We start from the raw sequence: 8,570 nt of genomic DNA on the forward strand, positions 1-8,570 counted from the left end.
CCAGAACTGTGAGTCAATCTATTTCTATTGTTTCAGCCACCCAGTTTGTGGTACTTTGTTACAGCAGCCCCAGGAAACTAATACAAATGCTAAGTATAGTAAATTTAATTAAATAAATTTAAATTTATTTCATTAATAATTGGTGAGTTTGAATATATGTTCATATAGTTCTTGACTAATTCTCCTTATTCCATCAAGACTTTTCTTGTCTTTTACTTGTTGTTTATGTTCTTCTAACTGATTTGTTGGAATTCTATACATTATGTGCAATTAATCCTTTGTTACATACTATCAGTAATTTTCCCATTTGTTGCTCACCTTTTAACTTTTCAAAAAATATGGTATTTTGCTGTTCAAAAGTTTTACACTTTTACTTACTTAAATCTGTCAGTCTTTTCCTTTGTGGCTTCTTGGTTTTGTGGGTCATGCTTAGAAATCGTTTCTCTATCTCAAAATTATTAAAATGTTTTTTGGCAATGTTTGGCTTGGCCTAATCAAAAACTCTAAGGAAGGAGAAGAGATAGAGGGAATAGGAAAATTTTTTTCCTGACTAGGACCATCATAAGCCAATTTCACACTGGGCACGGAAAAAGTTTAAAGCTTCACTTTATTTTATAAGTTCTTCAAAACCCTCCAATTTTGCAATTGTCTCCCAATCTGTAGTTCCTGTGACCAGAGAGCAGGTTGCTTACTCCTTCTGTACTGCCCAAAGACCCAAGAGTCCACCTCAGTTTCTTCGGTACTAATGTTCCTTCATGTCTTCAGGCAGTCTTAATGGACACAGGTGTCCCTGTTATCTATCACTGTGTAACAAACTATATCCAAACAGCTCTTGGAACAAAAACAAAATGGTGGCTGTGGTTTCCTTATTTTGAAGTCTTCCTCATTTACACATGTGGCATCTGGCCAGGGGCTCCTTGAGTCTTTCTTCATGCTTTCTCTCCACATGGCTACCGAATGGTAATCGGACTTCTTAAATGGTGGCAGATGTTTTCCAGAGTGTGTGCCCCAAGAGTGACAGTGAGGCAGAAGCTGACTGTCTCTTATTGTCTATCCTTGAAAGACATGCAACGTCACTTCTGCCACATTCTGCTTGGCAGGAGTGAGTCTCTAAAGTCAGCTCATAATCGACAGGATGGGAATTAGACTCCATCTTCTGAAGGGGAGGCCATGTTTGATCATTTTTCAGACATCTTTTAAAACCCTCATAGAGAGCACCTAAAAAATCTCTCAGCTGATTCTCTGCCCCTTCTGTTCATGGCCCATTCCAGGTCCACAGGAAACATACAGGTTATTGAGAGAACATACAGCTATTGAGAGAACAAGCCTATCATACAGGTATTGAGAGAACAAGCCCATCCCTGCTCAATAGTAACTGTTTTTCACTCCTCCGCCAGATCAGGTCACCAGCTTGTCTCTTGAACTTGGATTTCCTGGGTTGTGCTCAGACTTGAGTCCTTGATGCCCTTCACCACAAACACAGGAGACACATATCAAACTCTCTGATGGGTACAATTTGAAGCAATTCTACTATACATGAAGTGAAGAGCACGCATCCTTCCCCGCAACTCTTAACTCCAACAACAAAAGCTAGTTGAAGTAAATGAGGATACATTCAAAATAAATTAAGTCAAGTTTTAAAGAATAATTGTAAGTATGGAAAATATTTCCTTAATAGGAAAATACTTTTTTAATTAAGTCAAATCATGATAAGATTTTAAAACTTGGTGACTCCAAATTAAGCAATATGTTTAAGCTAGAGCTATGGGCTTCTTCCCAGTCTTTTTGTTTATTAGATTTAAAGTTCTATTCGTAATTCATGCTCTTTGGACAAAGGAATCAGAGAAAAATTAAGTAACTTAACTAAAATCATCTAATCCGTCAGTGGAAGAATTAATCACATTACCTAGATATCACAACGTCCTGTAACAGGATTCAACTTCATGCAACTGAGATGCTTTTAGTGAAGTTACATCCTAAGATTTGCCTCAATACTTGTTTGTTTTAATGATCAGAAAACAAAAAAATTCAGATCCAACTTGAGTATGTATTTTATTTTCCAAGCATACGTGAATGCATTTTAACAAAAGCCAAATTGCAACAATAAATACTGCCAAGAAATATTATTTAGTAAGTAGGGAATCTACATAACATGGCTGAATGCCATTGGCTTTAGGAGCTGCAAAGCGAGAAGCAAAGTGCTTTTGAGACAACCCAGGCCATGGTGTTGAAAAGCTACGTGTGGAGTTAAGTAAAGAGTGAAGGCTGTGTAGATTCACAAGGCAAGTACAGTAACCAAGTCCCATGATCCATCACCTTTAGGTTTGTTGTTTTTTGCCATGACAACTGCTTATCTTTGGTAGATGCTTTAGGATCCACAGCTGACACCTGAGGAAGTAGCTTTTCTTAATTGGCTTGACAAGGACCGAATATGAAAATTCAGCAACACAGCAAGAAATTTCCATATGGAGGGTATTAGGGGGTTTATTATAACTACTCCTTTTATGATCACACAAGAAATGTCAAAAAGACACTAAATGGTGCTTACTTTGGCAGCACACATCTTAAAAGTGGAACAATATAGAAAAGATCCCCTGCACAAAGGTGACACACAAATTCATAAAGCATTCCACATTTCTGTTAACAAAAATAAGACACTGCACGGAGGATACCGGTTCCTCTGAGATCTGATATTCACCAATAAGATGTAGTTAATCAATCACCCAAAGCTAACTTGAGCCCTTTGGAGCTAAAATTAGTGCTATTACTAACACAACAACTGAAAATCAATAATAGAAAGATCAAACTATTGGCCTCTAACCCTTTTGCTCAGGCAAATTAGACAAACCTGGAGTCCCAGAGACTGCAGGCTCTGCCATGCCACTCTGAGTGGCATCTCTGATGGCCATCTTGTCTACGGGTACAGCTCTAGTCCCTGTCTTCTTCTGAGAGCATCAAAGGATCCCACCATTCTCTTTGAGCAGTCTAGATGGAACAGGATAGCAATCCCCCTGCCCCACCACCCAGAGCCCAGACAAGTGCCATAGACAAGTGAAGCGCCCTGGAGGCTGGATCACTAGTGGGCTCAGGCTCCAACTGCTGGCAGCAGCAGCTGTGCAGTTCCAGAGAATTGTTGCCACAGTCGAGTTTAGGCCCACTCTATCAGATTTTCCAATTTTTAAGATAAACTAGGGCTATGGAATTTAAAACTTAAAAAAAAGTTTTCCATCTGATTCCAGAAAGTGTCTACATTCTGGAAAATATAAATAATGCACATCTGGGACCCCAATTTGGCCTATAAGCTACTTCTTTGCCTTCTCCGGCCTTGCAGTTAGTTGGGACACTGGGAGAATCACATTTCTCCTCACTGGTACTGTGACTTTTCCCATTGGGACCGTAGTTCTGTCCATTATGTCTAGAACCGGAAGTGTTCCTCCTGAGGCTCATTCTCTCTGTTTGATTCCCAGCTGCTTCTCTTGGTCAAGATGGATCAGGAATGGCGTTCGGTGTTTCCTCACTCCACCCCCAGTTCTGGGGAATTTGCCTCTGCTCCTTGGTGATGCAGGGCCAAGAGCATCTTTGAAGTGCCCAACAGGCCGATTCAGGCCTGTCCTTGATGCTGGCATTGTTCCTCCAGTTCAACATTAGAATGGGACATTCTTCAATCAAAAAGGACTCTGTGTCAATGATCTCAAGCTAGTCTGAGCATCAGAATCATCTGAGGAATAATTTTTATAACAGAGCCCCTGATCTTACCCAGGAAAATCAGATGTAATCAAAAGGGTATGATGGCAGGTAGCAGTTCTCAAATGTTTTAGTCTCAGGGCCCTTCTGCATCCTTAAAAATTACTAAAGACCCCAAAGAGCTTGTGTTTTATGGGTTATATGTGTTTGCATTTACTATATTAGAAATTTAAACTGAAAAAATACATATATATATCAATTATTTTAAAAATTAAACTCATTTCACATTAATATAAATAATATATTTTTGTCAATAATAAATATATTTCCCCAAACAAAACTGGTGTCATGAGAAGATTGGTATCGCTTTACAATTTTGCAAATTTCTTCAATGTCTGACTTAATGTAAGACAGCTGTATTCTCCTCTCTGCTTCCGCATTCAGTCCTCTGCAGTAATTTTTTTTGATTGAAATACTAGATGAAGAAAATGTGACCTTCAAATTTATAATTGGAAAGGGGAGACCTATTTTAATAGCTTGTTCATTGTAGATATTCTCAGCTAGTACACTAAAACTCAATGAATGATAGTTTCTTAAATGTTAGGTGCATGGTGAAATATTAAATCAAATCAATGAAATCTTTGTACTTAGTTAAAATCCATTGGTCTTCTTGCACTTTTAATGGATCTTTTATCCAAGAATGATTCTATAATATCATGCATTTGCCATTTAGAAAATATTTGTTCACAGATCTTCTGAATGTTGACACACTTCATTATAGAGTATCACATATCACATAGCTTCTGGAGTACTCCACTGCCTACTTTGTGAGAGAATGAGAGTGATAAAAGCAAATGTTGTAGTATCATTATGAAAATAGCTTTGATCTCAATGGACCCTCTGGTGTAGCAGAAAGAGTCCTTTCCTAGAAATACAGAGGGTGCCAAAAAATGTGTACACATTTTAAGAAAGGAAAACCGCATTAAAATTGTAATACTCAATATATACCGATAACAAAAGATGAATACAAGTCATGTTTGACTTCTGCAATTACAAGAGGTGCTCAAAGTGGTTACCATCAGCATTCAGACACTTCTGATTACGGCGAACTACTGCTTGAGCAACGTTGACCAAAGTGTCCACTTGGGTACATTTTTTTGGCAACCGCGGTACATAGACCTGGATTCTACCTCAGGCTGCACTACTAACTAGCTCAGTGACCTTAAGAAATTTTTCTTGAGGGAGGAGAATGCCATATGAAGAGGAGGATGCCATGTGAAGATGGAGGCAGAGATTAGACTGATATATCGCCAAGCCAAGGAACACCAGGAATTGCTGGCAAATGCCTGAAGCTAGGAGAGAAACATTGAATGGACTCTTCTCCAGAGTCTTTGGAGAGGGCATTGCCCTGTCAACACCTTGTACTTGTGGTCCCCGGAACAGTGACAGAATAAATCTTCATTGTCTTAAACCATGAAAAAAAGAAAGAAAGAGAGAGAGAGAGAGAGAGAGAGAGAGAGAGAAGAGAGAAGAGAGAAGAGAGAAGAGAGAAGAGAGAAGAGAGAAGAGAGAAGAAGAAAGAAGAAAGAAAGAAAGAAAGAAAGAAAGAAAGAAAGAAAGGAAGGAAGGAAGGAAGGAAGGAAGGAAGGAAGGAAGGAAGGAAGGAAGGAAGGAAGAAAGAAAGAAAGAAAGAAAGAAAGAAAGTTTCCTCACCTTTCTATTGCTCAGTTTCTCAACTGTAACATGGAAGTTTGAAACTCGTTAGTGTTTATCACTGGGGCACCACTGATGTTCAAGGCAGAAAGAATTGTTGCTGTGAGGGACTATCCCTCATACTATAGGACATTTAATATCCGTGGCTCTTCACTAAATACAAATAGCGCAACCCCACCCTCAGTCATTATGACACACCCGGACCCTCAAGAGACTCCTTTGGAAGGCGATATTGCCTACAGCCTAGACTTATGGGATTCAATAAACTTTAAGTCTTCTTTCAATTCTGAAGCCAATTCTATTAAAAAGTGGGAAAATGACCTAAAATAATTTAACATACTTTGAATTTTTATTTCGATATGTGTGTATATACAGCTATTTAGGTGTTGCAGACATTTTAAAATATATTTGATTTGAACAAATGTTTGTGACCACTTTAGTCTAGTCACGTGGAAGGCAATAAAACTATAAGAGCTAGAGGAGGGGCAGGAGAAGGAATATAGAAATTGGAAGAAATTTCACGTTTTCTTGGCCACATTTTTATAAACGTAGGAATCTTGAAATCTTTAATAGTGGATAGCACTTTGTACATTCACTTTTGCAGCTGTCCAGAGGTGTGGCAAGGTAGAGTTAAGTTCTCCCTAGACTACCAAGATTTGGGAACATACAGATAGCTTTGTAGTTGTGCCTCAGCCAACTCTGCCTCCCTCCTGCTCCTGAAGGGACAATGAGACGTAGTGGCTAAAAGCCTGGGTGCTGAGGCAACCTGTCTGCCTCTTACTTAATCTTTTTACACCTGAGTTCCTTCATTTGCCAAGTGAGAAGAATAAAAGCACCTTATAGACTTACTGTGAGGATTAAATGTTTTAATGTACACAAAATACTGGGAATAGTGTGTGCCAAAGGGTACGGAAACAATAAACGTCCATTAGCAGTGTTACTAAGGGAAGGCAGGAAGCCCCACTCTCCTCCACGGAAAACCTTGGCCCACCTTTGATGTGTTGTTCACCTTTCCCTGTTGATTTTCCCATTCTTTTCCCATAAGGCTGAACATAAAGCTGATTTTATCATACTTTTATGTGTACATGTGGATATTGGTCATGAGAGGGGGGTGTGCCATTTTACAACCCCGGAATGGCTCCAGCACAGAGCTCTCAGGAAACCCTCCCAATGTCCATTCTAAGTGCAGGCAAAGAAATTTCCCAATGCCCGATAGAACTGGCACACCAGAATTTTGGGGGGTTGGAAAACACATTTTTAAATGAGGCTGATCTGAAACGATCTCTGTTGGCAATGAAAGTCCCACAGAAACAGGCTAAAATGGAATTCCCAAGATTTTCAGCTTTGCAATGGCCACTGAGAAGAAAATCCCAGACTGAAAAAAAAGACAGCTGCCTTGCTAGGACTTCTCCATAGCAAGCACTTGAAAAGGTTTGGAGGTGAATCTTGGAGGAGTGCCACCTCTTCTATTTTTGGCAGTTCATGCAAAGGTTGTATCTTCTTATCCTCCTTCAGAAAGAAAGATTGATTTATATTTGTGCATTCTGCTCTTTGTAGAACTCCTCCAGGCTTCAGAGAATTTTCACTTTCACATCACCAGAGAAATGAAGGTGGTGGGGAGATAAGAAAGCAAAGGCACTTACCTCTAGGTTTAATTGTGGACCTACTTGTAATTTGGTTTCTGGTTGACTCATGGAGTCCTGAGAGAAGAATTCTGACAGATGTGTATATTCCATCAGCCTTGAAGAGATAAGGAGAAGGTGACCTCATGGTAAAGCTTCTGTATGTTTGTATCTCTGAATAAACACTCTTCAGTGGAACTTCTATGTCTGTGTTTCTTAATTCTGTTCTTAAGTGGCCCAGATGTTTAGCCACTCTTTCCTCAAGAATCTACTAATGACCAATTTACATATTTGATAGGCAAGATGAGTTTTTGGTCTCTTCCAACTCTAAAAGTATATAAATTTATAGATTTGTAGATCTGACAGTGGCTTCAAATTCATCTAGTTTAACCCTCTTATTTTTGACATGGAAGCTGAAGCCAAAAAGGCTAAATGAGCTTCCTAGATCAAGTTTTGCTTTCATAGCAGGAATGAGTCGAGAACTCCCAACCTAGAACCCTTTCTACTATTTACTCCAGCGTTCTTGAAATTGGGGTTCACATGTTCCCCTGGAGATGTGTAGCTATGTGCACAAGATACACAAAAGTGACAGGTTACAACCTAAGGCATCTTCCTAGAACTTCAATTTTACCCTAAGGCCAAAACTTAAAACAATTTTCATAACACGTGTACCACTGTTCATATCACATATATTATATTTTTCCTAAGTCCCAGCACAGTGCCTGATATAGTAGGTAATCAATGAATATTTGTTGGGTGAAAGAATAAATAAATATTAAAAATATGATAGATTGTCAAAATATTTTTACTTGCAGTGGCTTGAGAGAGATGTCAGTGGAAATATTTGAGAAAACTATAGTGGTGTGAAAACCAGATGTCTCAAAGAAGCAGCTACATCGTAGCCATGTGCCTCATTAGAAAATCTTTCTCTATATCAGCAAAGTCCAATGTGTTTTGAAATCGATGAATAGGGAAATTGCCTCCTTTGTTCATCTCTTTGGAACATAATGTCTGTCCTTTCTTCCTACCTACAAACTCTTTTCTTATCACTTCCCCAGGGAACGCTTCCCTGAACCCCTTAGACGAAGCAAAATCCTCCAGTTTTGTGCTTCACTGGACCCTGCTCTTCTCCTTTGTAACATTCAACACATTGGATTAATATCTGTCTTCCCACATAGACTGTAAGTTTCCTTCGTGAAGCGTGACTCATGTTGATCTCACTCATTGCTTGATATGTCTAATGCCTTGACCAGGACTGGAATAAGGCAGGTGCTCAATAGTAGGGCTGCCTGGCTTATCCTGCTCCAATCCAGAAGCAATGCCTACCAGAATATCAGCAGCTCACTTCTAGACAGCGTCTCCTGCTGTTCTACTTTCAGAAGCTCAAACAGCTGCAGGTCACTGACTCTTCAGACCCAGTGGCCACTCACTGTGACTCAAGCTATTTGTCCATCGCTTTCCACCACGGTCACTGATTCCAAGCGTTGCTCTATTTCCTAATTGAGAGCTATGGGAGGTAGGGAGTCCAGCAAGGAAGCTGATTTAAAAAAA

At 39.4% G+C, this 8,570-nt stretch overlaps 1 pseudogene; it reads left to right on the forward strand.

Moving 5' to 3' along the window:
• Positions 1-2,540: 2,540 nt before the first annotated feature.
• On the forward strand, positions 2,541-2,639 carry LOC117033502 (uncharacterized; annotated as a pseudogene).
• Positions 2,640-8,570: the final 5,931 nt, after the last annotated feature.

Source organism: Rhinolophus ferrumequinum, chromosome 13 (genome assembly GCF_004115265.2).
Source record: "Rhinolophus ferrumequinum isolate MPI-CBG mRhiFer1 chromosome 13, mRhiFer1_v1.p, whole genome shotgun sequence".
NCBI lineage: Eukaryota > Metazoa > Chordata > Mammalia > Chiroptera > Rhinolophidae > Rhinolophus > Rhinolophus ferrumequinum.